Here is a 22347-nt window from a genome sequence, read left to right as displayed (position 1 = left end):
AGCAAAGTGGCTTGGTACCTTTTGAGACCCTTGGTCACACATGGCTGATGAGGAGAGCTCCACAAAGAACTGAAGTGGCACAACACCACATCTCTGAACATTTGCTTGACTTCATGAGGGACTCCATGTACTGGAATCCCGGAGAGAGCTGTATGGGCGAGGTTGTCTGCTATCTCATTGCCTAAGACACCTATGTGCGAGGGCACCCATTGAAAACGTATAGAGAAGCCTTTGCTATGTAGATTCTGCACCAAACGTAGGGATCTAAGACTCAAGGCATCAGTGGGGAACCCGTACTCTAACCTTTGAAGGGCAGATTTTGAATTCGTAATTATGACAGTAGGTTGAGGCGTACAACACCGTAGTTTCTTTAGAGCTGCCTCAATGGCAACGCTTTCGGCCATTGTGGAGGACACGACTTTAGTAAAACGAACAGACCAATCATACTTCAAAGACGGAATATGAAAAGCAGCTGCACTAGATCCTCTGACCTTGTCCACAGAGCCGTCTGTAAAAATTTGAAGATGACTGGCATATTCGGTCTCAAGATGTTCCAGTACGAGCGAACGCATTGCCGCTAAAGGAGAATTCCGCTTAGCGCGAACGTGGGGAATTGTCAAGGAACAATCGAGGCTCGGAAAGGACCAAGGTGGCTTCAACGTCTTAGGTCGATCTCGAAGGTCGAGACCCAGAGAACGAAGAGTATTTAAAGCCAAGGACGCCCGGGACTCAGATCTCTTTCGAAGGCGCTGTAGAAGCGCTCTCCCGGCAACAGTCTCTCTGAGGCGGCCAATTTGCAGCAAAAGTCTTTGTGAAGCGGCTAGCCGAAGAGGTTTCGATTGAAACTCATACAGTACTGCATTGTTTGGAGCAGCCTGCGGAACGCCGAGAGCCCTCCTTAGTCCCATTCTGTGCAAAACCTCAAGGCGTTCCAGCTGCGATACCGAGGGGGAAATTAAAGGGAGCTGGTACATTAAGCGACTTGTCACCAGGGCATCGTGAAGCCTGATCATTGAAGCAGGATGGTTTCCCCACTGCTCACTAGCAACTCTACGAAGCACATTGAGACGCGAAGATAGTGAAGCCACAATCGAGTCCACAGCTCGTCGCCACTGTAGACGTGAGTCAATAGTGACGCCCAAAAAACGTATGTGGTTAACCTGACGAAGGCAAGACTGATCAAGGTCTATGGTCAGGCGCGCATACCGCCGTCCCCTACCTGGAAACAGGACGAAGCCACATTTTTCCACCGAGAGAGTCAACCCAACACCTTGAAGGTATCTTAACTGAAAGCACGGCCTGTCGCGCTAATAGAGCTAAGCGTTTGTGTTGATATCCGGTTAACCAAAGACAAATGTCGTCTGCATATATCGACATATGGACATGCCTACAATGTTTTTGCACTTTTGCGGGAAGACCAGCCATGACAACATTAAAGAGCGTTGGGGACAGGACACTACCCTGAGGTACCCCTCGCGATACCGCCCTTTCGGAGCTCATTGTACTGCCTAACCGCACTCGAAATTTACGATCACTGAGAAATGAGTGAATGAATCGCAGAAGATAGCCCTGTACGCCTATGACCTGCAGACTATTGCGTTACCGCGGAGACCAGACTGCTCAATCGCGAGTACCAAAGTATACCAACGGTACTGGTCCGTACGTTTTGCCGCCATGTCGTGACTCCCGGACATGTTTGCGTATATATACGAAGTCAAGGCAATTAAAATTCATGAACAATTGACGAACTTCGCCTGGCGGTTTTCGCTTGACGCGTGGCAATCGAAAACTGGCTATTCAACGTTGACCTATCCTTTCCAGCCCGCCGGTTTCTTGGTCTGCCTTTAATGGCCGATGCCTTATACGCGTTGATTAGGGTAAAATTTGCGATTATTGACGCGCTCCACTATAGGCGCGAATTCGCTCGTTTCCTATAAACTGCGATATGAAATCTCGCACCGAAAGTAATACACGTGTCTTAAGTGTCATGTACACTTTAAGAACTGAAGGAGTGCTGGGACCGCCTTTCGATGAAGTATACGCTTGTACCATATTGCACTCCTTTTTCCAGAGTCGCCGCACTCCTTCAAAGAGTACGCCCTCTGCAGGAGAAGATATACTCCTCTATTACTATACTACCGGAAAAGAAAATGGCTGTGGTTTAGCTTTGGATAAACCTGGAGTGGCGCGATAGCTACAACTGCCCGGGTGGAACTAGCTAAGTCGAACTGCAAAGTCAGTCTTTCGCCGCTCCGTTTAGCTGGGCGTTCCTGCTTCATCTTCGTCCATGGACGTGTTTCACTCTTTTCCCCTCTACACTTTACGTTAAGCGAAATCAGGGGTGGGCCCAGCAGGCGTGAGATGCGGGTCACAGATGACTATATATTTCCGTTGCATTACAAAAGCAGTTGTACTCTTTGCCGAAGGAGGCGTTTCACTCCTTAGGTTCTCTGGGCGGAGTAAACTGCTGCTAGAGAGTAAAGTAGTGCGGTATACTCTATCAGACAGAGTACCAGTTCTTAGAGTGCACGACGAGTTGAAAGGGTGTCGATAACGAATGCAGCGCGGCGGCTTGAGCAGAGTGAACCCAAGCTTTCAGCTGCAAGTTCAGCGTCGTCCTGTGTCCCTCTCTGTGGCTGCGTCCTTCCGCTGTTTTTTTTTTTCTTCCTTAGAACTATGTACCAACTGGCCCCAGCTCTCTACCCTATTTTCAATTTCCAGGACTCGCGGACGCATTCGCTCGCATGATACAACAATAATAGCAACAATTTTCCATGCTTTCCTGGGTTTCAAAGTCTCTTGGCTCTTGACTCTAAGCGTTTTTTTTCGTCCTTTTGAATCAAAAGTTGGTCCTTTCTGAGACGAACTGCTCTGCCACGACCATTAGTCCTTCTCGAGATTAAATACAGAAAGGCTAACTGTTAGTCTATAGCCACGAATCACACCTAGGACTCAACTGTTTGTCCGGATGGGGCAACGAAGGGGTGCAACCGTTCATCCTAAGAGAGCAACAGCTGAAAGAAGAAAAAAAGCGCGTGCCCGCGGTGGAAATCGAGCCTCCGCTGAAGTCTGCCGTGTCGAGCGCAGCGCCGTAACACACAGCCTAGCGAGAGGAGCGCGCAGTTTTTGGGACACTCGCAGTACTATTCCACGCTGTGATGAACGGGATCCACACCGGCGATTAAAGCGAAGATTCATCGACCTGGATGACCACGTGGAAGCGGCGATTTCGACAGATCGTTGACCCACGAGGACCCCTGCGAAAAAAGAGACGCCCCCCGGGGAAGCAGCCGCTGGAACCTTTCCCACGCACACGAAGAGGGGGAGATGACCTTCCCTTTGGCTGCAGTTCCTCGCAAGACGCGACCGACGGTGTACAGTCGAAGGGGGAAGCGGGCCGTGATTGACAGCTTCGGACGAAGTAGAGGATTCGGCCCTCCGAATCCTCTTCGCCCATTCCCACGGAACTCTGCGGGCTATGTGCGGCCGGCGACTCTTCCGACCTGTGTCTCGTGCGGTGAAAGAGGCGGAGTCTCAGTCTATTTAACGAGCGTCGTGAGTACGAACGATCGCTCTGGGCATTGGTGAGCAGGCTCATCCCATCGCTCGACACTATGAACCCTTAATTGTTGACTGTTTGTTGTTTCCTTCTAAAGTATGTAAACAAGTTTCCCTAAGTGCCAGTAAACCTGTGTGTTTTCATTGTCCCAAATGTCAAGCTTCCATCCTTCCTAGTCCCTTCTCCGGCCAAACAACGCTACCCTGCATCAAACCAACCGGCCATGCTACCCGATTTATAACAATGCCACCTTCCTTCCTGAGCTTACCCGCATGAGCCTCCGCGCTCTGTCGAAGCCACACGTGCCGTGCGTCAGTTATTTGGGTTATGTCGATCGAAGCGAGGCACAACAATGCTATCAGCCAAACACGGCCGGGTCTCTGATCTGATCGTTCAGAATGTTCTCTCGCGTTTGTAGCGGCCCAAGCGACTGACGGCAGCCGTGTTTAGTCGCCTAGTAGAATAATTGCTGTGCCACCTTGGCAGCGCAGGTTCCTTATACAAGAGACAACCACTACGTTTTTTTTTTTTTTGTTGCAAGCAAAATATTACAATATGTACACAAGAATCGCCAGCCAAACTGTGACTGACGTAGAAAAGCCAAAATTAATAATAATTAATAATAATTGGTTTTTGTGGGAAAGGAAATGGCGCAGTATCTGTCTCATATATCGTTGGACACCTGAACCGCGCCGTCATCATCATCATCATCAGCCTTACTACACCCACTGCAGGGCAAAGGCCTCTCCCATGTCTCTCCAATTAACCCTATCCTTTGCCAGCTGCATCCACCTTTTGCCTGCAAACTTCTTAATCTCATCCGCCCATCTAATCTTCTTCCGCCCCCTGCTACGCTTACTTTCTCTTGGAACCCACTCCGTTACCCTTAAAGACCAGCGGTTATCTTGCCTTCGCATTACATGCCCAGCCCAAGCCCATTTCTTTCTCTTGATTTCGACTAGGATGTCATTAACCCGTGTTTGTTCCCTCACCCACTCTGCCCGCTTCCGATCTCTTAACGTTACACCTGTCATTTTTCTTTCCATGGCTCGCTGCGTTGCCCTTAATTTAAGCTGAACTCTTTTCGTTAGCCTCCACGTTTCTGCCCCGTAGGTGAGTACCGGTAAGGTTATGCTGTTGTACACTTTCCTCTTGAGGGAAATTGGTAAACTGCCACTCATGATCTGCGAGAATTTGCCATATGCGCTCCACCCCATTCTTATGCTTGAACCGCGCCGTAAGGGAAGGGTAAAGGAGGGAGTGAAAGGAGAATGGAAGAGAGAGGTGCCGTAGTGGAGGGCTCCGGAATAATTTCGACCACCTGGGGATCTTTAACGTGCACTGACATCGCACAGCACACGGGCGCCTTGGCGTTTTTCCTCCATAAAAACGCAGCAAAATTGTCTAATTGTCTTTTGAGGTTTCAATGTATACGGCAGCCAGTCAGGTGCCGGATCCTCAAGTTTGATTATTTCAATACATCTTGCAATTGCTCCTTTAAATAACCTTTAACTGGCCGAGCGTCAAGATCTTCGTGACGCCCCGCCATCCTGCTCCTCCATATATTAAATGTCTAATCCTAAAGCCATGACAAGATCGTAAGGAACATCATCCTCGTTTTAAATCGGGAGATATCTAATGAACTGGAGGTCAATAGGAAAACCCTTCTTTGGAGTACATCCCAGAAAAAAAGCCAGAAGAAAACGCGTCCCAGTAGTAAAAAAAAAAAAAAAAACGTGCTCAATCGTTTAGTCCTTTTTACAAAAAAGAAATGGAATCTCCACGACACAAATAATCCCTTCTCCTGCAGCCACATTTTTATGGGCAAAGTGTCGCTGAGTAAACGAAAAAGAAAGGTTTTGGCTGCAGTATAAATCAACATTTTCTTAACCCTCTTTAAAACAACTTGCCCCGGACCAGCACCGTACTAAAGCCCCTTCTACTGTCGCTGACCTGGTCGGCAGAAAACGTCGTGGAGGGGATTTACACCGTACATGGTGGTCCTATACATTTGTGGACGGAAAAGTGACGCACAAAGATCTTTGGAAAGTTTTTTTGTTTTTTTTTTTTTTGGGGGGGGGGTCGCTCTACTCAGATAAGCAGAAAAAAATCGCGTATGCAGAAAAATGACTGGACTGTACAGCTTCCTTCAAATATTCTCGAGCAGTTCTTTGAATACAGCTGCTTCAGCCCTCCCAGTACGTATACGTTATATCACTACGAATATATGTAAGTATAAGCCCAGTCCCGGTTCATAACACCTATTACTTATATCAGCGCAATATGCGGCTGTCTTATTGTCATACGCTTCCGCGGCAGGTTTTGATGAGCCTTAAAAGGCAGAAGACGCACTTATATATAACGGCGTTCTTCGCGCAAGAAATGCGAGTGGGTGCCGTGATCGTGCCAATGTTCACTCGCCGCCTTTGGGCGGCGACGTAACGGCGCGATCTTCTTTCCTCGCCGCTGCCGCCGAGGGTGTGTGTGGTGACGTCTTTTCACCCAAGACTTTACACGATTTTTAAAAATTTGCTTTTTGAATGAGAAGAGCCTTTTTTTTTTCGGCATAGCATTGTCAGCAGCGTACCGCATCAGAATACAGCTAAGACGTTCCAAACTAGCACGCTAATTGACTAATATTGAATAGTTAACTTTTTAACTATTACTGTTAGGCTCCTTAATTATTGAGTGCCCGTAGGCCACCGTAAGTAATATCTATGCAAGTTTTTTAGAATATCGAAAATGCGGTTAGCCTCGGCGCTGTGACCCAACAAAATTTGTCTACATGGCGCCAAAATATACATGCGCTTTCGGGAAGCTTGCAGGCAAAGCTACCTCTCCAGTGCACGTAACTTGTCGAAACAGCCAAAACTTGGCCTACAGCGCCGATGGTATCCGCTTTTTCGAAATTCTAAAAACTGATATGGATGTCACTTATGGTGGGCTACACGCCTTTAACAACAAAGGAGCCTAGCAGTAATAGTTAAAAAGTTAACCATTCAATATTAGTTAACCAACCTCCTGTAGTTAGCACTTCTTAGCTGTATTCTGATGCGCTACACCGATGGCAATGCTATGTCGGAAAAAGCGCTCTTTTAATTCAAAAAAACACCCTGTATATGGAAACGTGTACTTACAGTAAAGAAATGAAGTGGCGTATATCATTTACGTGCACCGTGCAACTCACCCTCATAACGTTTCGAAAAACGTCGCGTACATCCTGCCGCATTCTCGCCTGCCGATCGCTCCGTTGCCACCAAGCCTTTCTTAAAGCAGCAGTCTTAGTTTCCACACGGATAGCGGCGGTGTTCTTGTTCGTGAACGACCTTACGTCATTATTTTTTATTTGTTGCGTATTCTCGCGGACATCGATTCCAAAAGGTCAAAATTTAATAAGCAGGAAATATGAAAGTTGGTGGCTTAAGAAGAGCAGCGCATGACGGGGGGCGGGGGGCGGGGCTGGAGATGTCGCTTGTCCCTCGGTTAGTTTTGACTGGCTTAACATTTAGTCCTTGAAATCTGTACAGAATTGCCTCGTCCTGCATTTAAAGGGACCGACCATTGACCAGAACGTGTTATGATATTATGGCGGAAATGAAAAGGTTGTGCTCCAAATTGCAAGAATTGAGCGCAGCAATATCAAAGAAACGAGAATTTATAATTTCAATCTGGCAATGAAAACAGCATAAAAAGCCATCTTGCGGTGAAACCCGCCATTATCACTGTAGCCCACCATGTGACCGCATCTGTGTAAAATATCGCTTATTTGCTTAAAGTGGACAGTTGTTTTTGTTTTTTTCGTTCGGAGGTGTCAGCCGTGTTTTATTAGTTTACACTCTCTCCAGTGCGCCCTTCGATGAAAAGCAACGCTCCCTTCGCATCGTCGACAGAGCGCTTTTAGCTCTTGTGACTAAATGGCGCCACGATGCTTCGACTTGATTGGATGGAGCGGCAACCACGGTCTACAACTTTCGTCAACGAAGCGTAAATCACTGTGCCGTAACAGCTTTGGGTGCGGAAACTGAAACGGACGTTATTCTATATAATAATAATATCTTATTACACCCAGCAGGTGAGATTTATATTTGTTTTTGGTAGAGCACTTTTACACTTTTGGTACAGCTCGCTGCTCATGGTTTCCAACACCAAGATACATAAAAATGGGCACAGCGCTGATTTACAAATTCTCGGCAAAAGTTTCCTACAGAATTTCCAATAAAACCGTTGCTGAATACAGCACCTTAGGCAAGAAGCTTTCCGTTGTGCCGAAAAATAAATGGTTCCTTAAAATTCAGCATTCTGTCCCTTTAAGTCTCTTCGCTGGCCAATCTTCCGTTCCCGTGGACGGACGGCCCTGGCTGGCCCTGAAAGGACGAAAACTCTGTGCTACACAGATGCCTCTTTCAAACTTCGAGCTCGTTCGGCGTGTAACTTGCGGTGCCATAAGGACGCGTCCGCCGCTGTGGTCTGGAGTGGCGCTGGCTAGTGTTCCTATATATGCTACTATACTCTACTACTCTCAACGTTAGTCTGTACGAATGGAGAAAAACTTAGAAAGTGCGAGGGCAGACAGCCGCTGCCGTAGCTCAGTTCGTCGAGCAGAGCACGTGTCTTGCGAAAGTCGCGGGTTCGGCTCCCGACGTCGGCATGGGGTTGGGTTTTGTTTCACTCCGCAACCTATGTCTTATTTTGGGCTATCTAAAATAATCAATACCTTTCCTTCCTTGACAAAAAAAAAACACGCAATAACGGCAATATTTCCCCATACTTACGTTCACAGACTACTATAGCTTTCCCGCATACAATCTGAACAGCAACTGCCCATTCTCATCCCTCACGTAGTACTGAAGCTGACACGATGCGCATGGATGTGAAGAAGTTATAGAGCGAGTAAGTAAGTGCACTCCGACTGACGACATTCAAAAGGGCCGATTGGAAGTACCTGACACCGAAAGATACCTTTGCAAATGAATCACTTGTGCTTCGAACAAGGCCGAGAAGTACGGTTAATGTAGAACGTATGTCAAGAGAAGCAAATCAGGAGAGCAAGCTGCCGGGCTAGTTGGTGATGCATGTTGTAAACTAGGAAGCGCAAAATACCGGACGACGGACAGAGTAAGTAAGCGCTCGTGAACCTGTTTATTGTGTCCCTTACTCTGTCCGTCGTCCGGTATTTTGCGCTTCCTAGTTTACAAGAGAAGCAAAATTTCGGCGATTAAATGCAGCCTGAAGTTGAAACAACACTCCGAAGTATTCAGCACTCCCCTCTGCGCTGTCGCTCGCGGAGGATGCCACACAAAAGATTTCGTATTTGACATTCGACCGCCAGCGATTTTTTTCGTTTTGCGCCTCTTTTCCTCTTCGTTCTAAGCTGCTATTCCAATGTCCTCTTCCCCCTCCCCCCTAGAAAAAAAGATTCCCAGCCTGATTTTTTTTTTTCATTCTGAGTCACGTAGTCATGGCTAAATTAACCGCGTATACTGCTGCTTGCGTCGCCGCAACTGCTGCGCAGTCTGCTTTCCCGTACAGCGGTGCTCGCCGGCGGCGTATAATGCTGGTACTACTGGCACGCAATTACGGCATGATAAAGGTATCTTTAGACGTATTTTTACGACACGCTGTAGGTCATGCTAAAGGTCTAGCACCAACTTCAGTAAAGCCTGACGGCAAAGAATCGTTATCTTGGATATCCATGCAGAGTGCTTTCAGTAGGTTCTTCCCCTATCCACACACCCTCCCCTTATATCTTTCTGGCTTTCAGAGTGGTCAAACACGCACGCAGAACAAGCATTTCCTTTATCCCGACGGTTCCCCCGCGGCGTGCCAGCAAACGCCTGTGATAAGAGCACTGCTAGGAAGCAAAGCGTTGTCTGGGACTACTCTTTTTGTTGCGCCTCCCCACGTTTAGCGACCAGCACACCGCTCTTTTCTTCTTTTTGGCTTACAGTTCATGGAGAGCACGGAAAAAAAAAAGGAAAACCGGGAATATATACGCCCAAAAAATTGAGGCTTCTGCGTGGCCAAGCATTTATACACTGCACTGTACCCGAAACACACGCAGCGCAACAACAAAAAGCGCCATGTTTGCACACGCAGGATGGAGTTCTGATATCTAAAATGGGCTAACGCGAACAGAACGTATACGTAACCCCAGCTGGCCGGCTTCCTCCGCTCCCGTCTCTTTGTCTGTTGCAACCTTCCGCTTCGGGCAACATTCAATTTCTGCTCGCCCAGTCTCCCTCTATCGATTCTTCGCGGGGATCGAAAGTTGGGATGGGCGGCTGCCCTGCTGCATGTGCATGCGCTCGATCTTATCGCGTCTCCAAAATTGGAGCGCGGGTTATATTCGACGCCACGGTCACATCGAATGCGCATTCAACTTGAACGTCGACAATACCCGACGTTTGAGGTTGCCGAGTACGCTGCGCGCTTTGGTTGCTCGAGCTATTAACACGCGAAACCCTCTGGGAACTGCTTCACCCGCATCAGTACCCAGGGCAACGTTTTTCAGTAGAATTCTATATAGCCTTGCACGCGTACCGGCTCGCACTGCGTCGAGGGCAGATAAGGCCAATTTTTATGGGGCGCCCCACATCTGACCAGTCCGCGCTTGTAGAAGTTGAACACGCCACGGTACACAGCACAAAACGCACGGGAAGACTGCAGAGAACGCTTATCTCTCGTTTGGTAGCTTACTGCACTCTTCCAGCACCGCCGGGCGGGCTCAATGTAGGAGACACTCCAACCACATCTCGTGCGTTGCAGGCTGCAGTGAGCACGACAGTACAGTCATAGTTAGGAAAAAAAAATGCCCAGGCCACATCGCGATTGGCGCCCGAGAAGTGGCGGTGCTGCTAGACTCTTGAGAAGATTTTTTCCCTCCAAGGTTGCCGGAGAAAGACTGCCTCCGTCACTGCACAGAGCTTCGTAACGCCGAACGAGATGCATAATTAGGCCCTGAAAGCACGTCTTGGGGAAAACGAAAGATGAAAGTCAAGAAACTGTTCGGGCAAATCGCGAATTGGCCCGCATGCCTGGCAATGAGTTTGGGTCGATCTCGGCTTGTTGACTGTGACACTTGCTGAGTGTAACTTCTTGTAGCGTACCGGAAGCAGAATGACGAACGCCTAAGCGCTGCGTCCCTGCTCTGCCTTTACTGCGGGGAATAGTGGCACCTGTACCATCAGCGTCAGACGAAACGCCAGCATACAAACACACATAATACATATACCTATAAACACCTGTAAACTATATGTACAGTCTTGGGCAAAAGTTTTTCGCTTCAGCCGCATAACAGGGGCATTACGGCGCTGTTAAAAACCGAATGACCTTGAAATGCTGGCGGTAGAGAAGCTTGCGTTTTGAATGATCCGCTACACGGAGCATTCTAGGAGGATTCATTTGGGTGCAGCTGGACGCTCTGGCCTTAAAGGGACTATGCAATAAATTAATTGAGGTTACGTAAAGCAGACGAGGGATAGGCATTTCATCCCTCGTCATCCCAACGCAAGGATTTCTCAGCTAGCATCAATAACAACTAAGATATAGACGATTAAAAATTACGTTCCGCCTCTCCCCCTCTACTCGTACACAAGGAGCACCAGAAAAAAATAAAGAAAACAGCTCTGGGACTGGGCCCCGCCCACTAATACGTCATCCGCTGACGTTTATTTTCCAATTTCCGGTTGTCGCTCCTAGCCCCCCAGCAGCAGCGTCGGCGGCGTGGCGGCATCTCTCCCGTCTCTCTTCGCCTTCCTGGATTGCGGCGCGCGTCGGGTTTTTTTGCTTGTCGTCTGTTGTAGTTAGCAGTAATAAACCAGGACCTCGAGGTGCGACTGCTCGCTCTTACGGCCGTGATGGGCATCGAGCCCTATGCGTGCCCACGAAGAGCCGTGCGAGTGGCTCCGGAACTCCCGACAGAAGGAGGCGGCAGAGGAAAATTGAAACCATATGCGCCAAGGCAATGCCCTGGCTCGCGCTTGCCCGAGAGGGCCGCGCGGCGGCACGAGCAGACGATTTTCACGGCTACCGGAAGTGTTCCCTTGACGTCGTGGCTCCAGCGAATGAGAGCGTGTGGTGGCCTGGCGACGTCATGGGTAGTGTGACGTCTTTCTTCCACGATTTTAGTTCCAAAATCGTCACTACGAGCGCACCAATCGGCCCGCGAATTTTAAAAAAACACGGTTTTTAAAAGTTCATAATAAATTGCCGGGTCAGTTCTGAAGACTCATACTTGGTGTGAATGCTTCTTACTGTCCTTTCTAAGCATTGAAAACATTTACAAGTGACTTTTTATTCGTTGCATAGTCCCTCTAACACTTTTGACCAAGCCTGCAGCACGTGTTTCAGGGAAGCCCGCCACTAACTTTTAAAAACAGGGCTTTTGAGGTAAAGAGTAGACTTTTGCAGCACAGTAACACCAGTCTTCACGGACGTCAAAAATAAGTGAATGATGCTAACTAGTAAAGTGATTAACTGAATTTTAATAGCTAACTTTTAATATTATTGATAGGCGCTCGATTGCAATTGAGAGATTTTTAGTCGGCTGGTTAGTAACAACCGATACAGTTTTTAGAATTTCGAAAACGCGATTAGCCTCTGCGCTGCGGTTAAACTAATTTGGGCCATTTCTCGCGCCATTCGAAAACCGCGCGCCTGCAGAAGGGTGCTAAGCGACGTCAGTGAAATCGCGCGTGTCACTCCAAGCTTGCAGGAAAAGCAAGCCCCCACAGTGCACGCAACTCGCCGAAACAGCCAACATTTGTGGGGCCACAGTGCCGAGGGTAACATCGTTTTCAAAATTCTAGAAACTGACACGGACATTACTTACGGTGGGATACATGCCTCCAAATAAATAAGGAGACTAACAGAGTAAGCTATTCAATATTAGTCAACCAGCCTACTAGTTAGCACGTCTTAGATGTATTCTACTGCGCCACACCGCTGACACTTCTTTGCCGAAAAAGGCGGTCTTCTAACTCAAGAATCTTATTTTCAAAATCTGCAAAGCATATAAGGTAAAACACCCGATATATACTAAATACGCTTACGCAGAAGAAGTATAGTTGGGGTTCATTAACATTTTCAAAGAGTTGTCTTCGCCGCTGCTTGACAGTAAAAAAAAAAAAAAACCACGCCAGTATTCAGTCTTCCTCAACTAAGACCTTCTCGTTTTGCTACCCGCGTTTCCAAACTGTCTTGTTCACGTGCAATTTGACGCTGAAAGCACATAAAGCATACAAGCAACCGTAAGAACAGTATCATTTAAAACGCTGGTTCACGCGCGCCTGTATCCGTAAGGGTCCGGTGTTGCTGGCGCTCTATCCACGACTGTCTCGCGAAGCACGGCGACAAAAAACGCCCCCCAAAATGAAAGAGTCTGCACTGAATACCGAGAAAGGCGCTAAATTCAATGGGGAACGCACGTCGACAACCTTCCTAAAGCGCAGGCAGAAGAGTACTAGTAGTAAAGTTCAGCCTACAGGAAAGCGAAGCTCAAAACCGACCCAGGGTAGAAACACGAGCCACGGGTTTGCCAAACGATTCCAACAGCGCCCAGGTGAGCAAGCAATACCAAAAATGACCCCCCCCCCCCCCCACCTCCATTCTTTTTCTTCTACTTTGTAAATAGGCAAATATCGACGCGCTGCTCGCGTATACACAAGGCGCACAGGGGAAAAGGCGGCCGCACCATTTTCACCCATGGCACACTGGGGTTCCTTCCGCGTGGCCTATTCAAAATCTGACGCAACGCCCTTTTTTTTCCCCCCGCCTCTCTCGTTTCTGAATTTCTCGCAGGCAAGCGCCCGAAACGAAAAAAGCTCTCCGCACGGCCGCCGGGCCGAACCCAATTTCCGATATTATATCACTCTCCACCTTTGGTTTCCACTCGCATTTATTTTTACGTCATCCTGCATGAGCGTATGAAGGTTTTTCCTTTTTGTTTAAGTCTCCCACGCGGTCGTGCGTTTTTTGTTTTGCGCCAAGACAGAAAACTCGGCGCAGAGGCTTCGCGCAGCACTCGTCGTCAAGGTAAATTCAACCGGAAGCTTCGTCTCGCGCTGTTTGTTACCGACGAGGAAAGCAGACGATGTTGCGCAGCGGAATCTCATTCATTCGTTTAATCCCAACAGCCGGTTCATCACAACTGGCGCACTGAGGAGGCTCTCTCTATTTCGAACTAAGCATAGGTATAACAAATTTTCGGTCCGCTTCGAGAATGAACTGTACACGCGATAACATCTGGCCGCCCATCGACAACCGCGTTAACAACTAGACACTCAAAACGAATATTAGCTCGGACAAAGTTCATACTGACGTATTGGGCACGTATGCGCCTAAAACGACAAAGACCATTGTCCCCGCTCAAGTGATCATTATGCGAACCTGACTGCGCCGCCAAAAACATGCGCCAGGCATCGCTGTATAAAGCGATGCCTGTTTTCTCCTCTGCGTGCCGCAGTATGCGTCGCCTCTCGCGCCTCGGTCACGCAGTCTGAACATTGACGTTTTATTTTACCGCTGAATGGAGCGAGGAAGCAGAGAGCAGTTATGTTCCCAAATTTCCCGCCAGACGACACCAATCCTTTTTTCACGACGCGACTGCGCATGCGCCCATCCCCTGGTGGCGGTGTCGCGAAACATATTGGAAGGGTCGCGCGCTCCACTCGAGACCGGCCGTGGAAGTGTAAACAAACCGGCTTCTTACGCGGGGTGCGTTGCTGCAGCCGTCGGGCGTTCAGCGCGACGCATTTGGCGATACCTACGAAATATGTTGCATACGGCTGCAATGCCCAATATGTAAACGGAAGCAAACTCGGATTTTTTCGCTTTCCGAGCGCTTCCCGGGACAGCCTTCGACGCGAAGCGTGGATAAAGCAGTTCGCCGGCTCGACGATCGTGGCCGCCCTTCGGCACCGTAGGGCATGTCGACTGTGCGGGAATAACTTTGTGACATGCACGGACGAGGTACTGTGGTTAAATGCGTGTGCAGCCTATCACGAAGTGTTTTATTCGTGGGCAGGAAGGCCTCGAATGTCACCGCTGCACCCAGACTTCGTTCCGACGCTTTTTGCTTTCTCAAGCAAGAAGGCCGAATGGGCAAGTGCTGTGAGCCGCTTTCAACGCGCGATGGAGCGGGCAACGAAAAAGAAGCTACGAGATCATTCACGCATGGTGCTATAATTCTGTCATAATCTGCTATGGAAATTTCCTTGTTTATGCCACTACACCCTGGCCAATCCCCCCGTGTGGGTATGTGCCATGTATTAAGAGGCAGAAGAAGAAGGTGCGTTATGCGTGTGTTCGCATCATATTCATGATGAATAGCGCTGCGTGGTATCGCCGGAATGACTCATTGTGCGCCTCTAGCGCTCGTCTTTATGGACGCGCATGCTTGCTTAACCTATGCAGCGGTGTGTTGTGGGAAAATACAGTGAAATGCTAACAGGGCTGCCTTGTTGCGAGTACGCTTGTGCTTTTATAGCTCGTGTAGCTATTCTGCAGCGCTTGAGCACAACGATTGCTTGTGAAAACTGTTGTGCCCAGTCGTTTTCTGTACTACGGCGTGCACGATGTAGTATCCACCTTTCATGGATGGCAGGCATATACAGCGGAAAACGCCAACCTCACTGATCGTGGATATTTCATTGAACATTATGTTCCGAATGTAGCCTTCATCTCTGAAGCGGCGGCCCTTGCGCAGCTGGTGTTGGCATCGCATGCCGGATGATCGGAGATACTGAAGAATTTGCTCTTCGGTGGGCACTGCAGCCTGCCTCGGACTTCGCACCCAGCCATCAGTCAACCCTAGAAATCCTCCAGGTACCAGGTGCTGCCCAGGACACGCCATCGTTGACAGATTCCAACAAAACGTGCTCCGCAGCGGCACTCAGTCCGGCCGTGTTGGGCGCGCAGTACCCTACCAGTGAGCTTCCAGCGTTGTACGCGAGGTGGCAGCACAGGAAAATGAAAAAGGCGGATTAGCTCGGGCCACCGAACGTGATTTCTACTGTTGTGTGTGTGTGTTTTTTTTTAAGGAAGTCCTCAAACACAGCGGCAGTGTTTTTAAACCGCGCGAGATATTTTTTTCACAGCCGCATAGTCAGCGCGGCTCTAACCTGCCCACGTGGTTTGGCGGTTCGCTTCATTATCAACACAGCGGAGGTATGCACTAGTTGAAAGTGAGAAAAGGGAACGAAACAGGCGGCGATAAGCTCCGCTGCTAAGCGCATAAGTCTGCGGCGAAAGCCGTTATAAAGCGCGCTCTACTGTGCTGTTTCTATTCTTTGCTTACATCGCACACAGCAGCGCCATTTTATCGCAGGGCAGCTACAGTAAGCACAGGCGCGCTATGCTGCGCTAAGTACACAAAGGGCGATATTTTTTTGCATTTTGTTTCAGTGGCGGCGACTACTTCCACGTTGCGCGCGGCGGTGGGCGAGAGCTTCTTCGTCGGCCACTGCCCAATAGTCGGACACTACTCAAGAACGAATCGGCAAATGGTCCTCAAAGGAGGCCCTCCAGCCAATGGCGTCGACTGATTTTCGTAACCTCACGGTTAATCCTTGCTTAATCCCCTGTCACACTGGCATATCAGGGAATTATCCACCTACTCACAAGGGTGACCGGGAATTAACCACGATGTCATGAAAATCGGGCGACGCCATTTGGCTGGGGGGGCCTCCTCAGAGTGGAATTTTCCGCTCGGCTCCTGGGTTGTATCTGACACAGCAGTACTACAATTAGTGCGTGCGCGCAGCGCAACCATCTGCTCTTCTCAGCTATGTCCCATTCTGAAGCGCAGCTTGCCTTCCTTAGCGTCGCACAATAACTGCGCACATGTCCCTGCTGCTGTTTGGGTATCGCACTGTTATCTCGCACATGTATGCATGCAGCTGCTGTCTTTTTAGTCCTTCAGGATACGCGTAAAGCGCTTGCGGTTTTCACACAATAAAACAGTTGGGAGTAGCGCTCTTCCATGTCTGTCTCCTTCCGTGTCCGTGTCGTTCCTGCGCTTCTGAATATGGCGTACCTGTACCAACTAGCCCCATCCGCCACCCTTTCGAACCTCTTGGTTAGGCCGCGGGCCAAGGTCCTGGCATCGCGCCAACTCTGGCCCCCGTTATCAGCTTCCCCTTGGCCGTGTCTTATCGGCATGCTTCTTCTGAGTTCTATCTTATCTTAGGCTTAGTGATGGCTCGGGCGTCGCACCAGTTGTGTCGTAGGATTACACTGAAGCCCGGCTCGGGGCGAGGGGAAATCAAGACAAGCAGCAGACGACACAATCACTGTGGCAGCCGCCTTGTAACAAATGCGCCGTAGGCGAAACTCACTAGAACACTTTACGGCGTCAGTTTTTGCCCTAACAAGCGCCACATTCGTATGTGGCTAGACGCGATCAGCGCAACAGGCCCGTGCACAATCTGAGAAACTTGGACGACGCACGACAGATCAAACCGGGACCCGGTGCGCTGATCGCGCGTCACGTGTTTCCTCGACATGTCACGCCACCCCGCTTTCGGCTAGTCTGCGTCAACTCGACTCGTCGCTGTCACACGAAACGCGGGTTTTCAGAAATCGATTTGGTTTACCGCTCCCCTTAAAGGGCGGAACCCTACGGCGTGCACCACAAACGCGGGACACCGCTGACGAAACTCGACGTGACCGTCCGGGTACGCTTCGCCGAGGCTCCAAATCGAGAGTGCGGAGGCGATGGCGCGGCAACGTGCGTGCATGCGGGGGATCCAGACGGGTTCGGCACTCACCCAGTCAAAACGCGGATGTCCGTGCACGTTCAGACGGCGGGGCGCACTCAGTGCAGCTGCTGGCAGGCCGGATGCAGGGTGCAGGAGGCTCCCATAGTTGAACACTGCGAACACAGCGACAGAGAACATGCAATCAGAGCACTGGAGATTAAAGGTGCCTGCACGCTAAGAGCCCGTCCGAGCGATGGAGCGCTTCCAGTGCGATTGCATTCGTTGAAGGGGCACTGAGGAAATATCGAAGTTGGCCTGCGTCGACAGGTGCCGCGTTCTAATGACAAAGAAGCTCTTTTTAGCAGGAAACTAAGCGTTTACAAGCCGGAAAAGGTCAAGAAATAAATTGCAGGTGGTCGCCACCTCCGGCGATTACTGCAAGTGAAATGCGTTAAGTCAAGACCGTTCTTTTTCGCTCGGATCACCTCAGGCGAGGTAGCACCGCGATTCACTTTCCAAAGGTGAACACCGAATCGCTTTCGGTACACATACTGATCCGGAGTTCCCGGGTTCGAACCCGACCGCGGCGGCTGCGTTTTTATGGAGGCAAAACGCTAAGGCGCCCGTGTGCTGTGCGATGTCGGTGCACGTTAAAAATCCCCAGGTGGTCGAAATTATTCCGGAGCCCTCCACTACGGCACCTCTTCTTCCTTTCTACTTTCACTCCCTCCTTTATCCCTTCCCTCACGGCGCGGTTCAGGTGTCCAACGATATATGAGACAGATACTGCGCCATTTCCTTTCCTCGAAAAACCAATTATTATTATTATTATTCGGTACACACGTCACTAGTTTTAATCGAGTCGCGCAACAATCTTCAAATCCTATATTCTTGGCAATAAATCCGCCTTTTGCTACCGCACAAACATCAGCATAGCCATGGAGGGCCACTGAATCGATATTGCCAAAGTTCAAAAGTCGCATGCACCAGACCTCAGTATCCATTTAAAAGGCAATTTCTTTCGCTGTAGTCGTGTGCACGAGAAAAGCACACAAGTGAAGGCATCCTTGTAAATAATGAAAGGCCGGTGCAAAGTTAAAGATGTTCGTTAGCATGCACAAATTTACTTGCGTTGCAAAGAAAAATTCGAATTGGTGATTTCTGAGGAAAGGAAATGGCGCAGAAAATGTCTCACTTCACTGTGGACACCTCAGCCCCGCCGCAAGGAAAGGGAGGAATAGGTTCCCACACGACGGCGATACGTGATTTGATTTATACTCCAGGAATTGAAGTTAATTCTGTTTAACTCCTTGGCGTCTTCTTTCTTTTCCTGGTGCAGAAGAGGAGGAACGACCCGTGAGAACTCGAAACAGATTTACGAGAAACCAAGACCACCACGCAATAAAAAAAGCAAACAAAACAAGGCGAGTAAGTATAGGAGGGTACAACTTAGGGTGGCGCATTAAGCCAAACACGCGGTGCAAGAAAACGTTCTCGAGGCCAGCGTCGTATCCGTCGCAAACCGCGAGGCAGCAGCGAACACGAAGAGCGGAGTCTCAAGAGGGCAAACACGGCACAACAAGGGACGGAGAAGGGAGACCTAGTCTGAGCTTGCGCGCGGGTCCAAACACCGCCGCCGCAATCCTTTTAGCCCGGCGGGCAAGTGCCCGGGAAACCCCGGGAACCCCCCCCCTGTCACGAAACGAGCCAACGGTTACGAGGGCGCGTCTTTCGTGGTCCCGCACGTACGGCCGCAAAGCGGATCGACGACGAGACGGCGATGCTTTAGCCAGGGACGTGACGTCATTAAGTTCCCTCGCCAGGCTCACACAAGTGCGCGCGATGCCCCCGTGATGTCGGGCCCCGCCGCTGTACACTTGAGAGCCCAGTCGATTGGTTCTCTCGGCGCCTCCGCAAAAGAACCAGGCGACCCGGAAAGTGCACAAGTGAGACGCGTCACGTCACGCTGTGCGTGCCTAGTAATACCGGCCATAGTAAATATACTACCTCCGGTACTAGGCGAAATGTGCAGTTTCGACGGGGGGAAAGTTAACGGCGGACGATGCGCTATCACTCCGCGCTGGATACGGAAGAACGAGGAAAGATTTCCCTGCTCTATTTTCTCTCTTTCTTTCTTTCCTAAGTGATTCGCGACACAGAAACCCCTCGTTGAGGATGAACCCAGCAATATCCTTTGGCGACAAACGTACCCGGGGCCTGCGTACTCGTCTCATCGCCACTGGGCGCACTAAACTCTTTTCGTAGGGCGAGAGGACATCCGATCGTCTTCTCGGGACGCACAACCAGGGGTCACTTCGCGCAAGGGCCAACGAATGCGACGCACGCATCTTTCAGGGTCGTGAATCGCAGTGATATTCCAGGCACGCACCGGCGAGCCGGAGACGTCGCCACGTCCCAGCCCGCCGCTGCCCGACACACGTACACCGATCGGAAGAACGAGCCCGCCGTGCGTTGAACCGGCCGTCTCCCGCCAGGCGAAAAACACCCGTCACATCCCGACCGATCTCCGTCTGGTCGCTTGCCACCGAACGTCGGCACCAGGTCGCCCGCCACCGATTGATTAGCGGCTGTCGGGGAAGAAATCCAATAGGGGACCGCCAAAGGCGCAGAAATAAGCGAACCGACCACCGCCCACAAGCCTGCCTCCGGAATCTGGCGGCAGCTTTACAACTGCTTGTCACGGCAGCCGGCGAGGCCACGCTCGCGCGCCTGGCTGCTACAGCGCCATGGGGCGACAGGTCAGCAACGTCGTGGGAGACGCTCCGGTCAGTGACTAAGGGGAAACAAAGCGTGTGCACGCCCGCGCATGCCGAATAGGTCCGCTCAGAGAAGTCATTCGATTGCGGCTGTTTACGGTCAACACGCGCGGGGCTGAGGCTTCAGAGCCCATCTGCAACGGCCGCAGGAGCAACAAAGCAGACACAGCGCGCTACAATAACTCCGATCAATTCGGCAGCGCCGGAGCTATATACGGCATAAGGCATAATAACATTATGCAATCCGGGGAAGAGTAGCCAAGTCAAGAGCAGATACCGTTGAGGAGGAGCCGGAAGAGGGTGACAGATGAAAAGCTTGAATCTTCCGAGCGAACATAGTCGTTACTGCAAGCATCGCGACACTAGTTTTTTTCCTTTTTTAAAGAAATGGTTTGGTTGTGCTTACTACAGCATGTATCCCCTGCTGATTGACCATGACACTTGTAGGAGACAAAATAGGCGATATCGCTGCTGTATTATTATTATTATTTTTATTATTATTTATTGTTGCTGTTGTGAAACACGTACCCTCTGACAACCCGAACGCGAGTACATACATATACAGGGTGTTTCACCCAAGACTTTCTGCAATTTTTCAAAAATACCCTTCTTGAGTTCGAAGCGCGCCTTTTTCCGGCATACCACTGTCAGTGGTGTAATAGATTAGAATACAGCCAAGACGTGCTAACTAGCAGGCTTGGTCACTGATACTGAATAGTTAACTTTTTAACGGCTACTGTTAGGCTAACCTTGGCTGTTTCCACGAGTTGCGTGCACTGAAGAGGTTGCTTTGCCTGCAAGCTTCTCGAAAGCGCATGTATTTTGGCGCGATGTAGCCATAATTTGTTGGGCCACAGCGCCGAGGGTAACCGCAATTTCTAGATTCGTAAAACTGATATGAAGATTACTTATGATGGGCTACACGCCCCTCAATAATTAAGGAGCCTAACTGTAATAGTTAGAAAGTTAACTACTCAGTATTAGATAACCAGTCTGCTAATTAGCATGTCTTAGCTGTACTCTGATGCATTACACAGCTGGCAATGCTATGCTGAAAAAAGCGGTCTTCTGACCCAGAAAGCCTAATCTTAAAAATTGCAGAAAGTCTTGGGTGAAACACTGTGCATGCGGGCCCAACCGACGCACTAGGCCGTGCATGGTTCAGTCTTGCGCAGGAGAAAGTGCCATACTGGCGGTTAAGCTGATGCCATGGTTAAGCAAATACCTGTACCTTGAAGGACGCGCGGCCATCGCAACGTGCAACACTTCTGATCCGGCCGACTTCTTATGTACAGCTCCACTGAACACGTTTCCTCTTTTATTGCGCGAACTGTATCAGGTCGTATACTTTAGCACCGAAGCACACGTCACCTCGTCTGGTTTAGTTGGCTAGGCACGAGACGGCGCCGTTGAACCGTTGTGCGCGGTGATGTAGAAAATGACTATACTGATTGGTCGCAGACTCAGCTCAGCTCTGGCTTAGTTCTCTGACCTATCCAGCAAGAATAAGCATTGGCGAACTTTTACTGCATTAGCAGTATAGCCCTCATTCGGCAAAAATGCCGCTCTCTGTCTGTCCAGAGCATCCACCCATTCATCCACCCACTTTCATCCCTGCCAAACTCCACATTCAAGAAGGCCTCCACCTACCTTCACCCACCATAAGGCCACGCTGCTGCAGAATGAAAAAGCGACGGCAAAATCAAACACGCCATGGGAACGCGATCATTGTAAAGCGAAATGTAAAAACACTTCTAACGCAGATTTGTCGCATCACGTCGTTTGATCAACCGTGTTTTTTTCTTACCGACATTCTTCCCTCTATACTTCTCCTCGCTATCCTCTTCCTTTCCCTTTCACCTCCGCCGGATGCAGCTTATGTGCTTAAGATAGCAATATGCTATGGGACACTCACGTTAATTATGCTATAACAAAAATATCTAAATCTGTCGGAATACTAGCGAGGTTCCACTCTTTCCTACCACAAGCAATTAAACTGCACATATACAATGCCTTGATTCTATCACATATAAGTTACTGCTTTCTTGTTTGGGGGAGAACAACCGTCACAAATCTAAATCGTTTGCACGTACTCCAAAAAAAATCTATTCGGCATATCGTAGGGGTCGACTCGCAAGCCCACACAGGCGAATATTTTATGCAGCTTAATGTAACAAGTGTACATAATCTATACCTATATACATTGGCAAAAAGATACAAACAACAACTTCGTAAGAGCCAGCAAGAATTAAAATATATGGCACAGTTAACTCGAACAACACATGTACGTGATACACGCTTTTCAGAACCTTGG

The 22347-nt window shown here is 49.6% G+C and overlaps 1 protein-coding gene across 3 annotated transcripts in view; it reads right to left on the bottom strand.

Moving 5' to 3' along the window:
- LOC144115808 (phosphatidylcholine:ceramide cholinephosphotransferase 2-like) overlaps positions 1 to 22347 on the bottom strand; it is a 290170-nt gene that overhangs the window by 171586 nt on the left and 96237 nt on the right. For 2 of the 3 annotated variants that reach the window (XM_077650298.1, XM_077650299.1), the window contains exon 2: positions 17326 to 17429. The exons of the other annotated variant lie outside the window; for it this stretch is intronic. The gene's annotated coding sequence lies outside the window, so the exon portion shown is untranslated. The remainder of the gene's footprint in view (positions 1 to 17325; positions 17430 to 22347) is intronic. 3 annotated transcript variants of the gene reach the window in all.

The sequence above is a fragment of the Amblyomma americanum genome, chromosome 1 (genome assembly GCF_052857255.1).
Source record: "Amblyomma americanum isolate KBUSLIRL-KWMA chromosome 1, ASM5285725v1, whole genome shotgun sequence".
Classification (NCBI taxonomy): Eukaryota; Metazoa; Arthropoda; class Arachnida; order Ixodida; family Ixodidae; genus Amblyomma; species Amblyomma americanum.
This window is presented reverse-complemented; position numbering and strand designations above follow the sequence as displayed.